Source organism: Camelus ferus, chromosome 23 (assembly GCF_009834535.1).
Source record: "Camelus ferus isolate YT-003-E chromosome 23, BCGSAC_Cfer_1.0, whole genome shotgun sequence".
Lineage (NCBI taxonomy): Eukaryota > Metazoa > Chordata > Mammalia > Artiodactyla > Camelidae > Camelus > Camelus ferus.
Window position 1 is genome coordinate 31,658,529 of NC_045718.1, and position 21,013 is coordinate 31,679,541.

At 45.4% G+C, this 21,013-nt stretch overlaps 1 non-coding gene across 1 annotated transcript; it reads right to left on the reverse strand.

Annotated features, from left to right (window-relative positions):
- Window positions 1–20,782: 20,782 nt before the first annotated feature.
- TRNAA-AGC lies at window positions 20,783–20,854 on the reverse strand. Its single transcript has one exon. It is a non-coding gene; the product is annotated as a tRNA-Ala (tRNA).
- Between the last annotated feature and the right edge of the window lie 159 nt (window positions 20,855–21,013).

Sequence of the window (21,013 nt, forward strand, 5' to 3'; positions counted from 1 at the left end):
TCTAAAAGGCAGCTTTCTGGGTAAAAGTACTCTTGGTTGGCAGTTTTTTTTCTTTCAACACTTTGAATATATCATCACACTCTCTCCTCGCCTGCAAGGTTTCTTCTGAGAAATCTGCTGACAGCCTTATGGGGATTCCTTTGTATGAGATGAGGATTTTTTTCTCTTGCTGCTTTCAAAATTCTCTTTGTCTTTGATTTTTGAGTTTTATTATAATAGGTCTCAGTGAAGTCTTCCTCGGGTTGAATCTGTATGGGGACCTATGAATTTCATGTACTTGGAAGTCTCTATCTCTCCTCAGATTTGGGAGTTTTCAACCATTATTTCAACCAATAAGCTTATTTCAACCAATAAGCTTTCTGCCCCTTTCTCTTTCTCTTCTCCTTCTGGGACTCTTGTAATGGGAATATTATTTTGCTTCATGATGCCTCATAATTCACATAGGCTTTCTTCGCTCTTTTTTATTCTTTTTTTCTCCTCTCACTGGATAATTTCAAAAGACTTGTATTTGAATTCACAGGTTCTTTCTTTTGCTTGATCAAATCTGCTATTGGTGCTTTCTATTGTTTTTTAAAAACTTTTTATTCATTTTATCCTTCAGCTTCAGAATTTCTGTTTGGTTCTTTTTAAAATAATTTCTACCTGTTTTTGGAACTTCTTATGTTCCTGCATTGCCTTCCTGATGTATGAAGTTGTCTGTCCATGTTCTTTTTAACTCACTGGGCTTCCTTAAAATAATTATTTTGAATTCTTTGTCTGGCAATTTGTGGATCTCAATTTCTTTAGGGTTAATTACTGGAAAATTATTGTGTTCTTCAGCACTATCCATTTTTCTTGATTTTTTTTTTTTTGTGTGTGTATTTCTTGTAGCCTTGTGTTGATGCTTGTGCATTTGATGGAGCAATCACCTCTTCCAGACTTTCCAGACTGGATTTGGTGGGGAAAGTCCGTCACCTGCAGGTGTGGGGGCACCAGCTGGATGGGTTATGTGGTTGTAGCTCTGGAGAAGACCCAGCAGTAAGGTCTCCATGCAGCTCTGTTAGCTGAGGTCAGTGTGGGCAAAGACTGCAGGGGTCCTTAATGGCCAAGACTGTGGGTGTCTGCAGTGGCAGCGAGGGCTGTTAGGGTCTTCAGTGGCAAAGGCTGCTGATCTCTTTTACTCCTGGGGGCTGTCATGGCTGAGGGGGTGCCTCTTGGTGCCGAGCCCCACTTTCAGATGCCCTTGCGGGGGGGAGGTGACAATAATGTCTAATGTGTGGGTGCTCCTAGAGCAGCCACAGAGCTGGGGACTGGAGCATGGATGCTTGCAGAGCAACCCCAGCCCCCAGGTTCAAGGCACTGGCCAGTCCACAGTGGTGATAATGTGTGAGGCACAGGCTCACACCAAGTGGCCGTGAAGCTGGGGTCTGGAGTGCAGGCATATGGGGAGTTACACTGGCTCTGGTGCCTGAGACGCAGGCGCACACAGAGAAGCGCTGGGGCCGAGGTCTGCAGCACGGACACGCGTGGAGCAGTCTCAGCGCCAGAAGCTGCCTTGTAGTTGCACCAGAGCAGCCACAGATCTGGGGTCCGGGGTGCGCACAGGGCTGTGGACAGGAGTCGGAGCTGGTCGTCCTGGCTCTTGCCAGTGCAGCAGTAGCTCTTTCTGGAGGGCAGGTGCACAGCAGCATCTCCCTCGGGGTGGTAGTGGCTGTTGGTCCCCTCAGTGGTGTGGGCTCAGCGGTGTCCTCTGTGGAGCAGGCTCCTGAATTCTGCATCAATGAGTGCCACAGGGTCCTTCACTGTGAGAGCTGTGGGGAATCTGTGGCTGCCGTGGGGCCGTTGAGGTCCTCAGTGACAAAGGCCGTTGGGGCCATGGTGGCACCTGCCATACAGCTGATAGTTACAGTGCCCCCGTCTTCTTTGTCCCTAGCTCTCTCCAGATGTCTCCACTGAGGCCAGCTCCCTAGAGGTCCTTTCTGTGTGGTTATTTCCCATTTTTCACTCTATTGTGTTATTGTAGGTTCTTTTTTTTTTTCAATTTTTTACTGAAGTGTAGTTGATTTACAATGTTAGTAGTTTCAGGTGTACAGCAAAGTGATTTAAGAAATTGAATATGGTTCCTTGTACTATAAAGTAAGTACTGTAGATTCTTCAGTGGACTCTTGAGACCTCCCAGAGCTATTTTCATTTGTGTATAGCTGTCCAATTGGTTTTTGTTGGGGAATAAAGTCTAGCCACTCCAGCGTCTTAATGACATCATCCCCTCATTTTCCCATCTCTTAACTGGGTTATTTTGTTGTTGTGTTGTAGGAGTTCTTTATATATTCTGGATATTAACTTCGTATCAGATATATATTTCATAAATATATCCTCCCGTTTTGCAGGTTGCCTTTTCACTCTGTTGATTGTACCCTTTGATGCACAGAAGTTTTTAATTTTAGTGTAGGTCAATTTATCTATTTTCACTTTTATTGCCTATGCTTTTGGCATCATTGCTTCATTTTGAAAACTTGCCCATGCCAATGGGACAAGGTTGAGGAAGAAAAGAATTATCCTGTACTTTGATCCACATTTGCAGTAATTCACATTTCATGCCAAATTGATGACTTAAACATTTTTTCTTTAGCTACAATTTTGCTTATAGAGCTGACGGTCTTTGTTGTGCCTGCATTGCATAGGCATACTGATGAGATAGCTCTGAGGAATCCTGAAGGAAAGAAACAGATTTATCTTTGTTTAACCAGGTTAAACCCAGAATTTTCCAAACCTACTCATTATTTTACAGGATATTTATCATTTTACAGATCATTGTACAAGTTACTATAATAACTTGAAAGGTAGTTTGATAAAATCTGGATCAGTTGATTTTTCAACATTCCTGAGTATAGGAATAGCCCTTTGCTCCACAACATTAAGATAAAATTCTGATTTCCACCTAGGCCCTGCCTCTAGATCAGACTCAAGTGCAGTGTGTTGGGCCACATGCACCAGCAGTGACCATCAGTGTTTGTATCAGTCAAGTATTGTCACAATTAAAGCTACATGACAAACAAAATATTTACCTTTATTAGTTTTGCCCTGAGTACATACATGAAGTTTTTGGATTAGAGACAAATTTCTTATTCTGCTCACAGCAAGATGGTCACCAGCTAGAGTAAAATTGCAGAAAATCTCTATGTGAGTGGTAATCTTGAGACAGGAGGGAAAGGGGCAGGGCACAGCCATTAAAAGAATTGCACAGCAATTGAGGATAGGACATAAACTGGTTAGGACCAACCAGGTCCAAGGTGGCGGAAGATTTGACTTCAGTAGACCTTGAGCTTCATTATATGCTCATTGTAATGTATTAGCATGCTAAATGGCACACTCACAGGTACTATGACAGTTTCGAGGTTGATCATAAAATGTCAAAAAGTGGGTAGTGGCCCATTTCCAGGATATTCCCCCCCAATTCCCCAAAATAGTTGGAATAGTCCTTCTACTTGTTGGCATATGAAATTAGCCAGCCCATAAAAACTAACTACCCCCACACCTCAGGGACCCTCACCACCCTCTCCCTCTTGCCTTCTGAGATGTCCTGCACTCTGTCTGTGGAGTGTGTATCTTCCTGAATAAATCTACTTTCACTCTACTTCAGCTCACTCTAATCTTCTCCTGCTTGAAGCCAAGGACCCTCACATGGCGAGGCATGTCCCAGGGACTCACGAGACCTGGGACATGACCATCCTCTCATGCCCTGTTTTCCTACAATAATCTCAGTCTGGAGGCTAGGACGTGAGAAACGAATTTTCAGTGCTATTTGCAGAAAGAAGAGGCAGCTTTTCCTCTCCCCCTTCTGAGACAGTCTCTTTGGAGTCTTAAGGGAAGCATCCTTACCCTAATCCTTTGGCATGTAAATAAATCTCTCCAGGGAGAGATAAGCCCAGTGTCTCCAGTTTTATATCTCAGAGGTCTCTCCAAAGTCCCAGCCTCCCTTGAAATGTGCATATACCTCCAGAATTAGGTAAATCTTTCTGGAGTTCTCGCTCACATTCTAATCTGTTGTAAATTGCCTTTCAGGGCTTGCTTTTAGCCCAGGAAGCAAACCTCAGTGAAATTTGTTTAGAAAGCACTAACTGTGCAGAAACATAAAAATAGTTTCTCCACAATCCCATACCACCCCAAAACTCAGTGGCTAAAAAAAAACCCCAAAACACGATTTATTGTTTTTTACAAAACGAAATGTCAGATGAGGGGTTCTACTGCTCTGGGTCATGCTTAACACATCTCATTGGAGCTCATTCATGCATCTGTGTTCGGACAGCAGGTAGGCAGCGGTGGTCCCCGCTGAGGTGGTCTGGGCACTGCTCTAGGCGACTTGCATACTCCGCAGTGTGGTCCAGACGTATCTTCAGAGCAGAAGCAGGGGTCTGAGAGAGAGTGAAAATACACAAAGCCTCTTTAGGCCTGGGCTTGGACCTGGCACACTGTCACTTGTGCCACATTCCGTTAGTCGCAGTAAGTCACAAGACCAGCCCAGACCAAAGAGGTGGAGAAACAGACTTCATCCCTTGATGGGTGGGGCCGCAAGGGGGTGGATGCAGGGAGGAGTGGAGAACAGGATGGGTGCATTTTGGAAACCCATCTTCTACAGTGGTGCTCAGGACGGCCTTCTTTTGAGAAATCGAGCTGCCCGACTTCAAAGCAGTGAGTCTACCCCAATTTCCATAATCTAGACAAGAAACATCAACTCATTGCTCTAGAGCGTCAGCAAAGCCTGGTCTACAGGCCTGTGGGCTTGGAGCAGATTACACCGTGTGCGAGCCCCCCTCTTCCCCGACCCTAATCACACTTTTTCTCTCAATATTTTTGCTGTTGACAAAAGATTAAAATGAACATCAAGGATAACCCCTAAAGGCAAAAGAAAGGCTCAAAAGCTGGCAAGTAATATGAGAGACACGTGATGCAGGAGGAGGGAGGGATGGTCCCAGGCCCATCCCTCATATTTTCAGGGCTCAAGGCAAAAGTACCATTGGAGGTTCATGCACTGAATGTCTAAATATGTTAAGGTTCTGAATCCAGCCAAAACATTAAGTGAAATATATTCTAACCTCCTATGCTGGCAAATATTCCTTTATAATAGCCTGGAGGCAAGACTTGGATTTGAAACTCTTGAACTCTCAGAGGTCTGTGCTGGGAGCATGGGAAGAGCTGGTCTCTGGCTCCCAGACCCGGGCCCTTTGTCTGCCCTCTCTTTTTTTTGCTTCTAACTGACCCATACTGCAAGGGGCCTTGAGAGCTAGTGCATTCACACAGGTGTGCACACACATGAGGGTACGGTTGTGAACACATGCAAGCTCCGTCCACACCCTTTGCACAGAGCTGTCTACCTTTCAGCAGCTCATGTCTGGGAAACAGCCCATAGATGTCCTGCAAGTGGGCTGAGGTCATCTGGACAAGCGATTCTGGGGTCCCAGGCACTGAGCACGTGGTCAGCGTGGGGGCAATGGTAGCACAGGGTTTGGGTGGGATCCCTGTCTGTGAAGTAGTGCGTGGCTGCAGGAGAGCCAGAGGGGGAGCCTCTGATCACAGGGTGCAGGGCAAGGACCCCTCCTGCCTGGATCTTAGGGTGATCCTTTGTGGACCGGCTGGTTTGCTTGATGATAGTGGAGGATTTAGAGTTGATTAAAAAAAAAAAACAAAAAACTCTGCTCCTTGTAAAGTCACTTTGTCTTCCCCTGATGACTATTCTTCCTAAGTTCCAATCTAGTCACTAATTATGGCAGCAGTGTGGGGTTGGGGAAGGAAGGAGAGCAAAGCAGAAGCCAGGAAGGGCCCCCTGAGTCAGAGGACCCCAGAGACGGCCTGAGACGGCAGCAGCAGCAGGCAAGCCAGCCTCTGCCAAGCCTCTGGGATCTCAGAAGAACCACTCATCCCCTAAAACATCCCTGTGTGGCCCACATTCCCACACACGGAAAATAAAGCCATCCCCACCAACCCAATACACCACGACCAAACCATGGACCTCACATCCAAACGAGGATCTTCATGTGATTGTTCCTAGCAGCTCTGTTTACAACAGCCAGAAACTGAAAACAACCCAGATGTCCCTCAGCAGGTGAATGGATAAAGAAACCATTGGGCATGGTCAGTGGGCATGCAGACAATGGACGACTACTCAAAAATAAAAATGAAGAAACTACTGAGACACCCATCAGAGATACATCTTAATTATGCTGAGTGAAAAGAATCCAGACAAAAAATGAGTGCATGCTGTAAAACTCCATTTCTATAAAAGTGTAGAAAAAGCAAACTAATCTATAGTGACAGAAAGCAGATTAGTGTTTGCCTGAGGGTGGAGGTGGGAGTGGTGGGAGGGAAAGAGGTGGAGGAAACTTTCTGGGGTGATGGATACATTCATTATCTTGATTATAGTGATGGTTTCACCGTTGTATATGTTAAGTCAAAGATTATCAAATTGTGAACTTTAAATAAGTTCAATTTATTGTATGTCAATCATACCTCAGTGAAGTTTTTAGAAAACAGGATGAAATAAAACAACCCATGTACCCCACACAATTTTTCCTTAGGGTTGATTGTGACCTCTTTCACAGGGAGAAGTAAGACAGTGTCATTCCTGGTCTCAATTGTGTTCTTCTGATTGAGATGTTCTAGATAGCTTGGACCCCAAACAGTACCATTTTCTTTTCCCTGGGTTGGAGGAGCCACCCTCAGTGTTTAGGATGACTCTAAATAGCCCAGGTCCTCCTATGACCTTCACTCTCCCCCAGCTCGTTCCTTCATCAGAGCCCTTATCTGAGATGAGACAGTCTCTGCCTTTCTCACTTCCACATTCTGTGGACACTGCACAGTGAGATCATCTCTCCCCACTAGAGTGTCTAGACACCACCAAGGCTGAAAACGTGGGTTTTAATCCCTCATGCTGAGTGTTATGCCTGGGGTGGCAGGGCAGCCTGGCAGCCTTGGGATTCTTATTTCCGAGCATTTCTATCATACATCTCCCGGAGACTTTCTTCTCTAAGTGGAGTCCTGTCTCCTAGCAGGCACCGCAAGAATGAGCTAGATAATGTTCAAAAGTATCTCAGAGGCCCTAGAAGGCTAAATATCACAGTTGCCAGAGAGAGACTATACGGTGAAACCAGAGAGACAGAAGACAGTGCAGTGGGAGAGATCTGTGTCTTAGAATTTATTGTCATGCTGTCTGTCATCTACCATTGCCTAGAGGGAAGAAAAAAGATTTTCCCCAACAGCTGCACTTAAAAGAGAAAATACACTCTTTCTTTGTAGAAAAAAGGTCATTACAGAGGCTTCTAGGTTTGCTGGCCCAGCATTTATTTTCTTGTTATTTTTCCCTAATAGAATCCTGATTTTTATTTAGTTATCACTCCTCCATCACATGTGTTATGGGTTGAAGGTGTCCCTCCAAAATTCATGTCAAAGTTTTAACCCTCAGTATCTCAGAATGTGACCTACTTTGGAGATAGGGTCATTGCATATAGAATTAGTTAAGATGAGGTCATATGAGAGAAGGGGTGGCCCAAACCCAACATGATTGGTGTCCTTATTAAAAGGGGAAATTTGAACACTGAGACAGACATGCATACAGGAAAGACAAGGTGAAGAGAGACAGGGAGAAGATGGCCATCTCTAAGCCAAGGAGAGAGGCATGAACAGACTCTCCCTCCCAGCCCTCGGAAGGAACAAACCCTGCCCACATCTTGATTTCAGACTTCCAGGTTCCAGAACTGTGAGATGATACATTTCTGTTGTTTAAGCCACCAGTTTGGATACTTTGTTATGACAGCCCTAGGAAACTAGTATACTATGAAATTCTCGGGGAAAATGTGACCTACCCCTGTACCCAAGGATGGGCCATGCTGGCTTCCATCCAGCAGCACCCTCCGTCTCCCTGGCTACCTTTCAGTTCAAGCAGTGCAAGCATTCCAGGCAGCGTGCTGTGTAGATGAGATGCTTGTGTAGCAAGAGAAGGGGAAAGCAAGAGAATGGTCATGTCCTGGGTCTTGAGTGAGTTCCAGGGATGGGCTGCCAAGTGAGGGTCCTTGGCCTCATGCAGTAAAGAATTTATGAGCAAACCACACTAAAGTGAAAGAGAGTTTATTTAGAGAGATACACATTCCATAGGCAGAATGTGGACCTTCTCAGAAGGTGTATGGGGTTGTAAGTTTTTATGGACTGGGTAATTTCATAGGCTGACAAGTGGGAGGATTATTGCAGATATTTGGGGGAGTGGGCAGGGATTTACAGGAATTATGACACCACCCACTTTCTGACCTTTATGGTCAGCCTAGGAACTGTCATGGTACCTGTGGGTGTGTCTTTTAGCAGCTAACGTATTACAGTGAACATATAATGGGGCTCAAGGTCTACCGGAAGTCAAATCCTCCACCATCTTGAGCCTAGTGGTTTTAACCAGTTTTTGTTGTGTCCTGTTTTTCTCAATGACTGTGTCATTCTTTAATGTTTGTGCCCTTCCCCTCCATGAGGAAGCCAATCTTGGGAAGAGAAAGCTGAGCAATGAAAGAAACTGGGTTCATTTCGACAACCTAAAGCTTCAAGCAATTCTAAAACCTATCCTGGATTAAGAATTTAACTTATGAGCAAATAGATCACCTTTATTGTTCAAGGCAGTTCCATTTGGGCTTTCTGATTCTTGCTGCCTGTACCACCTTACTACAGGGTGGCAAGTGTGGTGCTATTAGGCAGAGTTTCCCCAGTGAAAAGCATGTGAAGAGAACATCAACTCTCTCCATCCATCTCTACCCCATCCTTCCTGCCTTGCTGCCACCTTCTCTCTGCTGCCACCACTTTGGCCCGAGATGGGGGGTAGACTTGGTTCAACCGGCACAGGTTGTTTGCTGTTGCAAGACACATACTCAGTATTGAGGGGGACACAGAGCCAAACAAGAACCCACCTAAAGGAGCTTAGAGTTTGTTAAGGTGGATGACACTTACACAAATGACTGATATGGGGTATAATATGATAAAGTAAATAAATGCTGTAAGATAAGTATATGGAAAAACTGCATGAGATCACTAGGCAGGGTTGACAACTAAGCGTATAAAGAAAGCAGAATCCTTATTTACTGTTGGGGATAAGATTTCAACTGAGTAAAGACTAGTGTATTAGGGTTCTCCAGAGAAACAGAACCAATAGGATAGATGGATGGATAGATAGACAGATATAAAAAATGTATTATAGGAATTGGCTTACATGATTACGGAGGCTGAGAAGCCCCCTGATCTGCCATCTATAAGCTGAAGAGCCAGGAATATAGTGGTGTGATTCAATGCGAGTTCAAAGACCTGAGGGTGGAGGGGCTGATGGCATGAAGACTGGTGTGAATCTGAAAGCCAGGAGCACGATGGGCTGGGGAAGGTGCATGTCTCAGCTCAGGCAGAGAGAGCAAATTTGCCCTTCTTCTGCCTTTTTTGTTCTATTCAGATTTTCAAGGGATTGGATAAGCCCACCCACACTGGTGAGAGTGATTTTTACTTAGTCTAATGATTCAAATGCTAATCTCTTCTTCTCCTCTCTGACACACCGAGAAATAACGTTTACCAGCTCTCTAGGCATCCTTTAGCCCAGCCATAAACTTGACCCATAAACTTAACCACTACAACTAGTGTATGTTGTGTGTCCTTAATGTGCTTGATAGCGTGTCAGATATTCAATAAGATGAGATGAGGTGGTCATTACCTCCACGACATCCATTTCCCCTTTTCCCTTTCTCTTTCTCTTGGTTTTAGTTTGGGGGTCAAGGTCAACCAACTTGATCCTACCCCTGGAGGGAGTACACTTGCCCCAGGCAAAGCTAATTGGCACAATTGACACTCCCCCACTCCATACCTGGTGACCATCAGGTGTGGCCATAGGACCTTTCTCTTGGAATCCAGGACAAAGTTGCTCTCTCTTCCTCTGAGCCACGTGAGCTGTCCCTGTGAGGCTTGGAAAGACTGCAACTATTTTTGCTGCAATGAGTAAATATAACTAGGGATAAAGCCAACAGACAGAGGAGGGCAGAGGCAAGAAAAATGGAGAGAGAGAACGTAGGCCTTTAGAACTGTGGCCATCTGGATTAACCCATGTCTGAAAGCCACAAAATTTCTGGACTATTTAGTGACGAGCCAATACACTCTTTTTATTACTTAAGCCAGTTTGAGTTGGATTGTCTGTTACTTGCAACTGAAAATACTCTGATTGATGCAGAATTCAGGGTTATAATCCTTTATGCCAAACCCCTGGAGCCAGACATGTTTCTAATTCAGAGTTTTTCAGATTTAGAAAAGTAATCCAGTTCCTAAACTATGCATTACATAATACCCCAAGTGGGGTCTGGGGCAGCACTCTGCAGGCAACACATCAGAATTTTTGCAATGAAACCTATGGATATTCACAGTAGGAGGATAAATTAAGACTATAAATAGTCATATATCGGTTCAGGTCAAGTTTTGCCACCTTGGGAGTTTGCCTCAAACTTTGAGGGAAAAAACGCTATGGCTGTCAGAGCTTTTTGGATTTCAGAGTTGCAGATAAAGGATTGTGGCTCATTCAACATTTCTTCCTCCCCTGAAGGTCCTTTTGTGCAGTTGGAAGACAATATTTTAATAATCAAATCATCCTAGATTAAGGTCATCTGTGACCAGTGCTAGATTTTTGTGGTGTAATCAGTGTGTTGCAAATGCACTTAACGCCCTTGTGGTAGGTGTTAATTAACAGAATTAACGAACTGGCCAATAAATATGTACTGAGAATCTATTCTGTTGAGAGCACAGAGCTGGCCCCAGAGAAAGAATAAAGGGAAGGGAAGGATTAACCAGTTGTGTTTAAAAGGATCTCGGCAGATATAAAAGGCTAACTAGCAATTAATTGGTTGAATGAGTATACCGTGAACTTATCCTTAAATTGTCCTCTTCCTACAAGTGGCTTCTTCAGAAAGAAAGTCAGGCAGTGAGGAGGGGCACGGAGAGAGTGAAGGCAGGGGGCCTGGCTGGAGTCCTGGAGAAAGGAGCCCGCAGAGTGTGGGGGAGTGCAGATGGGGTGGGTCATGGAGGCCCTCAAAGCCCAGGTTTGAGAATTTGGTCCTAATGCCACAGGAAATGCTGTGTGAGTCACTCAAAAGCTGCTTCCAATCTTCTCAGAAGATGAGGGGGAGAAAGTACGGAGCTTGGAGTTAGGCAGACCTGGGACCAGATTTTGGCTCTGCCACTTATAGTGACCTCGGGTGAGTCTGATAAATAAATAAAAATTATTTATCTTGTGAGCCTGTGGTGAGGAATCCAGATAATGAATATATGTAAAAAGTCCAGTTAAGAGGCTGCCAGGTAGTAGGTGCTAAATCAGCAGCGCTCACGATGGTTACCTACTGTTCAGTATACACCGTGTCAGTGGTCTCCCACGTCCTGCCAGCCTCTCTTTTCTTCCATGAGCCGCCCTGTCCTCTAACTGAAGAGAGCCTGAGTGCAGCAGCCGTCGTAATTTGGAAGTTATAGATGAGAGGGAAAAAAAACACTTCTGCTATGATCTCAGTCCTGGCTTTTTATGGAAAGCATCACACTCAGCACATGTAAGAATGTTGCTGAAAAGGCTGGCCTCTGTACCCCAATAGCCACACTGAGACTCGGAGACAGATTTGGGAGGATAGAAAAGAACTGCTTTACTGCTTTGCTAGGCAAAGGGGAGTCGCAGCGGGCTCATGCCTTAGAGACTTTGAATCCATCTTGGGGTTAGGGTTATGAGGTTTTACAGAAAAACTGGATGGAGCAGAAAGGTGATAACAATCAGGGTGTTTTGCAGGGGGCTGTACTCTTCCATCTTGACAAGACCCAGTTGGCATCATGGAGAAAACCCCAGAGAGTCTGTCCATATGTTCAAGGTTATCAGTCTGTGACCTCCTTCCTGGAACACAGCTTCTGGGTTATAATGTGCAGGGAGTGAAGAGTGTCAGGGGCTGTTTAGCATAAAAGCAGGTGGGCAGATTAAACAGAAATGGGGATTTGCCAAGTCAGAGTGAATCAGCAAATAGTTTTAGCATCAGGGAAGCCATTTTGTTAGTTAGTTTCTTACTCTTTCGAGAACCCAATTCTGTTCTTTTCAGAGGTTGCAGCAGTTATTATTATTGTTGTTGTTGTTGTTATCACTGTTTTTACCGTAATAAACTCTATGGAACATTTGTAGTATATGGGACACAGCTCAAGGCCTAGAACAGATCCAGTCCCTACTCAGTCCCTACAAATAGAATCCACATTTGTCCCCTGACTTTCATCCAAACAAGCACTGGTCTGTGGGAGGAGAATTCATTGCTATCAGTATCTGAGCCACAAACATTTTCACAAGGATCATTATCAGGCTTTTGAGACACGGCTTTTGTCAAATTGTCTGTCTGGCAGCCATAAACCTGTGCCGCTCTGATCTTCCACTGGCGGGAGCAAGGTTGACTGATGGCGCCAGCAGGATCCAACATGGCTCTGGCGTGGTGACTGTGCTTCCCCAGGGCTGGTCCCGGTCACGACTGAGAAAGGTGGGGGTACTGTGGTGGACCCATTCCTGCAGGGTGGGGCTCCTTACATGAGCCATTTTGCTTTGGAGACTTCCCATCAGCTTGGCAGAAGCTTTCTTAGAATAAAAGTCTGAGACTTTCCAACCTTATCCTTCCTTGGCATCCAGCATCCGGTGTCAGACCTGCACCATCATCTATAATCTCTCCTCCCTTCTCCTGCTCCCTCTCCTTTGTTCTTTAGATATTTTGCCCAGTGAAAATCTCTTGCCATCTTGGTATTGGTTTCCCAGAAGATCTGAACTAACACGATTGTTTACAACTTTCTGACTGCTGCAGCTGGTTGTCTGGTCAGAGGCAAAGCCGTGAAACCTCTGGGCCATTTCAGCCTTCCCTTTGGACCTCAAACCTCCTCTCAGACTTGGGCTGGTCCACCAGCACATCTTTGTCCTGCATGGATTAGGTAAGAATTTCCCTCTTGGCAAAAGTTCCCACTTGCCGTGTGTTTATCTTGCTGACTGCTCCTGGCTGTTTTTGCTCAGAAACAGACACCAGCCTAGATCAAAGATGAAAACATCTAGAGTTGGCAGCCTAAAGCAGCTCCCGAATAAATCGGCATCTCATCCCCATTCATTGTTTTCAATGGGAAAATGAATCTTCTGGTCCCGCAAATTATACCTGGTCATGGAGAGATATTGGTGAATTAAATGTTTTCAGAGAAGCCATCCTTAAAAGAGGGCATGCATGTTTCATGGTATTTATGTTGAGATTTGAATGTCAAAGAGAGTGTATGTGTGGCACTTTATTGTGACAGAGTCTTAGTCACCACCCTTAGCCTTTGAGGTCATGGAAACATCAGGAAGGGCACAGAACGTAAAGGTGGGAGGTGACGGGTTGAGTCTGCTTTTAGAGGGTCTCAAACACGACCCTGTTGCCCATTTGCATGATACTTAGATTTTCTCATTTCTTTTGAGTCCCATGACTGCCACTTCCTGTCTAGATTAAGGCAGAGTCTCTAAGCTTGTCTTTCTCTGCCCTAGCCCCTCTTTCATTTACTGCCAGGTTTGCCTTTCTAGAACATTGATTTCATCATGAACACTAAAATCCTTCTTGCTGCCTGCAGGGCAGAGTTAAGAGTATTTGAGACCCCACCCCTCTCCCCAGATCTTCTCCTCCCCACCCATGTCAGTATGACCATTAATTGAATGTCCTTCTTTCCAGTTACTCAGGTTGAAAACCTTAAATTCTTCCTTGAGTCCTTTCTTTCTCTTGTACCCCAGGCTGTATAGTTGGCTACAGCCAACCTGTTCAGACCTTAAAAACACTCAGCCTCTGCTGTGTCTCCCCTCCACAGCTCCACGCTGATCCCTGCCCATCATCGCGACCCCTAGCCTTGGCTGTTGCAGTCTTTCCTAACCGGCTTCCCTGCTTCCTCCCTCATGCCCAGCCAGTGGTCAGAGAGAGCTGCTAAATCGCTCCTCATGTCACTCAGAGGACAATAAAAAGGCAAAGGAAGTCCTTTCAAAGGTCTATAAGGTCCTATACAACCCATCTCCCCATGGCTTCTTTAACTTGATCTCCTATTATTCTCTCTTTGCTCATTGCACCCTGGCCGTTTTGGCCTCTTTGCTGTTCTGCAGTTCTATAGACTTAGCTCCACAATCTGGGCCTTTGCACTTACTAGTTGGTCTGCCTGGATTACTCTTCCTTTGGTCTTCACATGGCTCACCCCACCAACAACTTTATAGTTTGCTCAAATGTCACCTGTCTCCATGTGGCCTTCCCTAACCATCACACTTACATTTTGATACATCTCAGCCTCTCCAGCCCACCCTTTCACTCTCCCTGCTTGATTCTCGTCCATAGCACTTGTCAGGTTCTAAACACTGTATAGTTTACTTACTGTTTTACTTGTAGTCTGCTTCAGCCCACTCGGATACAAGCACCATCACATTCCAAGGTAGTGGGCAGAGCTTTGTCTGCTGGTCCCCCGCTCTGCCCCCAGGCCCTGGCACAGTGCATGCACATAGTGGGTGCTCACTCTTGGCTGCTGAGTGGACCTTATTTACCTCCTCCCCTTGCCCTCTGCCCTAGACTCTACTAGGCTCCTCCATGCCCTTCTGCTCCCTGGTGTCATTCTCCACTGGCCTCACCCAGCCTGCTCAGATCTGCCCCAGTTCTTCTCCCTGCTGGATCTCCCTTTCCTCTCTCTTTCTAGTCACGCCAGTATGTCAAGGACATGGTCAGATGTATCCTCCTCCAGGCAGCCTTCCCGGCCCATTTCATCCCACACTGACTTCCCCTTTCTCTGGGTTCCTTTGCACTTGTAACTCTGGACAGATGTGGTCATGCTGATTGACCCCCCCTAACATGGGGAACAGCTAGCCAAATGTGGATTTTTGAAAGAGGAACTGCTTCTATTTTTTCCCCCTAAACCTTGTGATTGCCACAAGAAGAGAGGAAGAGGGGAAGGACAGGGACCACTGAAGAGAGATGGCAACTCAGATGGACAAACCTGAAAAGACATTCCCAGCAGCCCAGAGGACAGGTGTGAGGTGTGCAGGGTCAGCCCCAGGGAAACAGGTGACAATCATACCTGGTGAAGCCACAGCCAAGTCTGGGGGAGACACAGCACCATCACATTGGGAGGTCCTGCAGGAAGGAAGGGACGTGATCCAGACTAGCGAGGGGCGGGGATACGGACAACCTTGGCTTTCCAGGTCCATGTGATGATGAGCTGTCACTGAGATGACCCCCTGGTCCTCAGGGTCCACATGCAGCATCCAAACTTGGTGTTTGTTCCTAGGCGTATAGAGTATCATTTGTTGATCAAATTCATTCATATGAAGACTATGCTAAAGTATTTGGCAGGAATGCCACATTTGGAAGAACAGTGCTTCGTTAACCTTCAAAAATATTCTGAGGGAGACCCATCCCACAGAAAGGGAGTCTTTCCTAAGGATGGATGGTGGCTTGTAAATTATGCACAGAGAGTCAGGGTCACACACAATAGCATTCAATTTTTCTCTCATTGTTTTACATGCACTAGTCATTCTAAGCAGGTTGATAATTCTGTGAATGCCCGAGACCATGTCATGCTGTCCTGTCTCCTCTAAAATGCCTAGTTCTGAGCACACAGTAGATTCTGGGGAATTTTTTGATTGACTAGTCAATAAATAAAAGACAAACATCTTCCTGTTTCTATGTGAGGGGTGTATAAGTACAGATCTAGTGCCTGGCCATTTGCTGAAAATTCAGCATTGGCATTATTTTATGTACTCTGTCCCCACAAAATTGTGCTCCATGGAAAGGGAGAAAATAGCTTTTGAAGGGGATTGAGGGGCCTGGGAATTATTCCAAGAGAGAATGTTAATCAGTTTGTGACAGAGAGAGAAGATGGCTGGGCTGTAGGGGGCAAGCTCGTGCAAAGCACAGTGGCAGCTCTGACAAGTTCAGGCCCATGTGGATGAGCAAAGCACAGGGGCTGCCTCTGAACGGCCAGTTTCAGGATGGTCTGCCCACCCTACACCCCCGAGAATGCACCTGAGACCTCTGCACCACCAGCGACCCTCTCCCAGCCCACTTCTGCTCATGGGATGGCATCCTCTGCAGAAAGACTGAGTCTCTTTCTCTCTCTCAAGGGTCTAGGGTCTTTTGGGCAGGGGGACAAGCACCATTCTCCTCCCTCCCAGCAAAGACCCAGAGCAAGTCACCCAGGGCGGTAGGGGTAGAGACAGGTAGGAGGAGCAGGGACTCGTCTTTCTTGGAAACCAGCCTTAAGCAACCCAGAATCCCATGGTCTTCCCACCTTCCTTGCTTTTTTGCTGGGATCTGAGACCATCCCCACCCCTCAGGAGACACCCAGGTTGACCTAACCATTGTTGCTTGTTCTCCACTAGTCTGTGCTCCCAGAGAGGGAAGGGGAAGAAGGGTTTAATTAGGTCCCTGAGTTTTCTGATGCCAGTAAGTGTGCCCTCAGGGTGTCTGATGTGTGAGCAGCTTTGGGCTAGTTTTGAATTATTTTTAGGACTATAAGTAGTCAGCTCTGAGACCTGAGTCATTGAGTAAATTACAGGCATCCATGGACAGGGAGCTCTTGGTCCCTGGCTTGGAGGGGAAGGAGGGTCTTCCCTTGATCTTGCAGCTCTTCCCTGTCAGAAGCCAAGTAGGTGACCCTATTGGGGGCAGGCCACAGGCAAGGGGGTACAGGGTACAGGTCCTTTTAGAGATGCTGCTTGCTCTATGCCCATGTCCATCCCATCTCCCCTCCAGTTTTTCCTAAGCTATTTTGAAACAGCCATGAAAAGGTTTAGAACTGGTTTAAATTCAGGTAACAGGGATGATTCATTCTCTGCTTACAAAGATCTGGGAAGTGAGCTGTACTCTTATAGCCAAAGAGAAGATTGGACTGGGCCATGGCTTGAAAAATAGCAACCCTTTCCCCCATGACTCTGGTTTGGCAACAAGTAAACATGCCTTCAGATATTTCAAAGGATAACTCAGATTTAAAAAAAATAAATTTTGACTTAATTTCCAACTCACAGCAAAGTTACAAGACTGGTGCAAAGAATTTCACTCAAATACAAGCATACCTTGTAGACACTGGCAGGTTCCATTTCAGACCACTGGCAATGAATTTTTCAGAAAAAAAGAATATTGTGAGAAAGTGAGTCACTTTAATTTTTGTTTCCTAGTGCACATAAAAGTTATGTTTACACTATACCCTAGTCTATTAAGTGTGCAATAGCATGTCTAAAAAAGTGTACATAACTTAATTTAAAAATACTTTATTATCACAAAATGCTAATCATCATCTAAACCTTCATAATCTTTTTGCAACAGTAACATTACAGATCACTGATCACAATCACCGTAACAAATAGAATAATAATAAAAAAAGACTTTGAAATATCGCAAGAATTACCAAAATGTGACACAGAGACACGAAGTGAGCAAATGCCGTTGGAAAAATGGTGCCGGTAGACTTGCTTGACGCCAGGTTGCCACAAACCTTCAATCTGTAAAAAACACAGTATCTGTGAAGTGCGGTACAGCCAATCTATGAGGCATGACTGTACCCCAGATGTGAAGATTTACCACATTTGCTTTATCATTTTCTCTCTCACCACATACGTTGATACATGGTAAGATTGATACAATACTTCTCCCTAATCTGCAGGATTTGTTCAGCTGTCACCAATTTTCCTATAAAGTCCTTTATAAAGCAAAACTGCATTTTCAGTGGTTGTGTCACTTTGGTCTGCTTTAATTTTGAACAGTTATTATCCCTTTGCATTTGTGATGCTGACATTTTCTGCACAGGCCACTTACTTTGTAGAAGGGCCTTTCCTTTGGTTTTGTCTGTGTTTCCTTGTGATCACATTTGAGCTGTGTGCGCCGGGCAGTAACACCACCGCAGTGGTGCCGTGTTCTCAGTGCACCGTATCAGGAGGCATTGCTGTCTCTTGGTCTCCTTACCAGTAATGTTAGTTTTGATCATTTGATTAAGGTGATATGGGCCAGATTGCTCTACTATAAACTGACTTTTCCCCCTTTGTAAAGATACTTTGTAATTAATGAGAATCTTACAGGGAAATACTTGGAGATAGAATAAATACTCCTCCCACTAGTTTTAACATCCACTGATGATTCTGGCTTGAATCTATCATTAAGGTGATGGTTGCCAGATGCTGGTTTTCTAAATCCATTGTTCTTTTACATTATTTGTTGGCTTTCTAGTGTAAGAAAGATCTTCCTCATCTATCTATCTATCTATCTATCTATCTATCTATCTATCTATCTATCTATCTACTTATTTATCTCGGTTTTTAAAAACAAAACAGCATAAAATCAATCATATTAACGGAAAAACCTGATGTATCTTCCCAGCGAGTATCCTTCCCTGAGCTGAGAGTGAACATGTCCAGACAGGTCTGGTGAGCTGGGGGCCAGCAGGAGGCGTCAGTTTGTAAGAACTGAATTGCACAGGGGCTCTGAGTGTGGTGGGGGGTTTGCGCTGGCTTCTGATAAGGGGCATGGTATGGAGGGCAGCAGGCAGGGGCTGAAGGGACTGCCTTGCATGAGAGACTCTGAGTCTAAGAATGTGCATGGCAGGCGTGTGTGTCCCTATGACAAAGTAAGGCTCACGGTGGGGGACAGGGGCATTTGCTCTAATACTCTGGGTACCTGACACCCTGTGCTGTAGAACCTTACAGCAGTGACAGTATAGGGAGAGAGGGACACTGGGGTCTCATATGAGCAGTGCCAGTGATTCTCATGTGGCCTTTCAGGAGGATAGGAGCAGGACAGAGACAGAACACGGTCTACCAGCATGGTGGTCAGGGAGGGGGACCTATTCTGGGTACTTCCAAGGTCACCTTTGTGTATGTGAGCAGGTCGAGATAAAAGCCAATTAAAATTGAGGGGTACCTCATGTTAGAGGCCATTGGACACTTGAATTCCAACCCATACAGCACTTCCAGCTTGGCAAACAGTCCCTGGAAAATTCTATTAATTGCAGTAGAGGTGGGGCTTGCTTAGATTGGGAGCATGGTGCCAAACTGAAGAGCTGTTCCATCTGCCAGCCTCCTGTGCTTGTCAGCACAGTTTGGTTGCCTCCTGCTCATTCATCGGTGCTTCCTTGGGTTTTGAATGGCTGAGTAGCAGTCCTCCTCCTGCAGCATCACGTATACCACGATGGAACTCACGCTGAACTAGGCACTTGCAAAGAGTGACGAATGTATGAGAAGGCTTGCATCAAGGAGAATACCCAAGGAAGCTGGAAAATGCAGAGATGTGGTTGTGCAAGGGAAGCAGCTTCACCAAATCTACCAGTTAGCTCCCCAAGAAACAGCCAATGCCAGCTTTCATTTAATTAAAGACCATAACATTATTGTTTCTGGCACAAGAAGAAGTTATCCTAAAGAACATTTACAATGGTATTAAATCATCATTAACTCAGAAATAACTTGTTTCCTAAATTACATTTCAATTGTATTTGGGTATCACAGCAAATCAAACCATGTGCATCTGTCTGTGAGAAGGAAGAAATGCTGTGTTAGAAAGCCTTCATTTGAAATGCTGGGTGCATTTTCCGCTGTGTATGCTTTAGTAGTTTTCATTTGGAAGTTGCTGGTGGTGTGGTGTTTTCTACCAAACAGCTTTCGAGAACATGCCAGGATTTACAATGCAGGACAACCAGTTTCTCCCAAATGTTACTTCTTAAGTGATTTGGGGGGAAGCTTTGAGACAAGCCAAACTTCACTCCCGCAGCAGGGCTAGATGATGCCCCCAAGGCCTCAGACACCTGCCTGACCACCAGAGGGTACCTGATCTGGGTCCTTCTTTGCAGGATGGAGACGGGCACAGTGGCTGATCTGCTGCCCCGGGAAGCTGCGTGTGTGATGGCCTCCGAGCCCCACTGTGCAGAGGTCGTCCCTGGACCAGAGAGTCACGTGTTGCTCACAGAACAGCTGTCAGAGCCTGACCCGGTCAGCAGGGACCTTCCTGCAGAGCTGTTACAATTCAATTTCAGTAAATATTTATTGGCCGTCAACACGAGAACAGATGCTCTGGGACAAGAGTTCTGGAAGTACAAACAGTACCTGCCTTCAAAAGATGGACAACCTGGTTGGGATTCAACATTTATTGACGAAAAATTGTAAAGTGTGAACAGAGCCTGAGGCTGGAGTCATCAGGTGTGCGTTTGGACCTCGATCTTGTCACTTATGGGTTTCAGGGCCTCTGGCTTGTGGCAGGACCTTTCAGAGCTTCCTGGAGCTTCCGTGTTTCCATTGTAAATGGAGAAAAGCAATTCTCACCACATAGGTTTTGGTGAAGATTAATAGGAGACTGAACACAAAGCACTCAGCGTGGTATCTGGTCCCAGAATAAACAGTCAGTGAACAGTAAGTAATTGCATGCTGGGCACATTTACCCACGTGGCTTCCCACAGTCCGACAAGCAGGGTGTTACTATGCCCTGTTTACAGATGTAGAAACTCAAGGCCAGAGAGATGAGGGCCTTGCTGTAGATAGCAGTTAATCAGCAGTAGGGCTGCACTTGACCGCCCGCCTTCTGGCAGCAGACCTGATGCTATCCGCACCCAGACACCACTGGCCCTTATGGTGTCATGATCATCAATGGAGAAGTATTCTGGCAACTTCTTAGCAAACACACCACTAATAACAATGATCTCTTACCTTTATGTAATCCCTTTAACTTTGCAAAGTGCTTTCACGTCTATCACCATTTGTTTTTTTAAAGAATCTTTTTTTTTTTTTTGATGGAGGTACTGGGAATTGAACCCAGGACCTTGTGCATGCTAAGCACACGCTCTACCACTGAGCTATACCCACCCCCCACATCTATCATCATTGATCCCCTCTGCTCTAAAGAGGATTCTTCTCTGTTCAACCTGTAAAAATCAACTTCAGCCACGACTATTTTTGCCTAAAAGACTAAAGCATGGCAGAATTAACGTTCTGGACAGTATTTTTTCCAGCCTGAATGGGAAG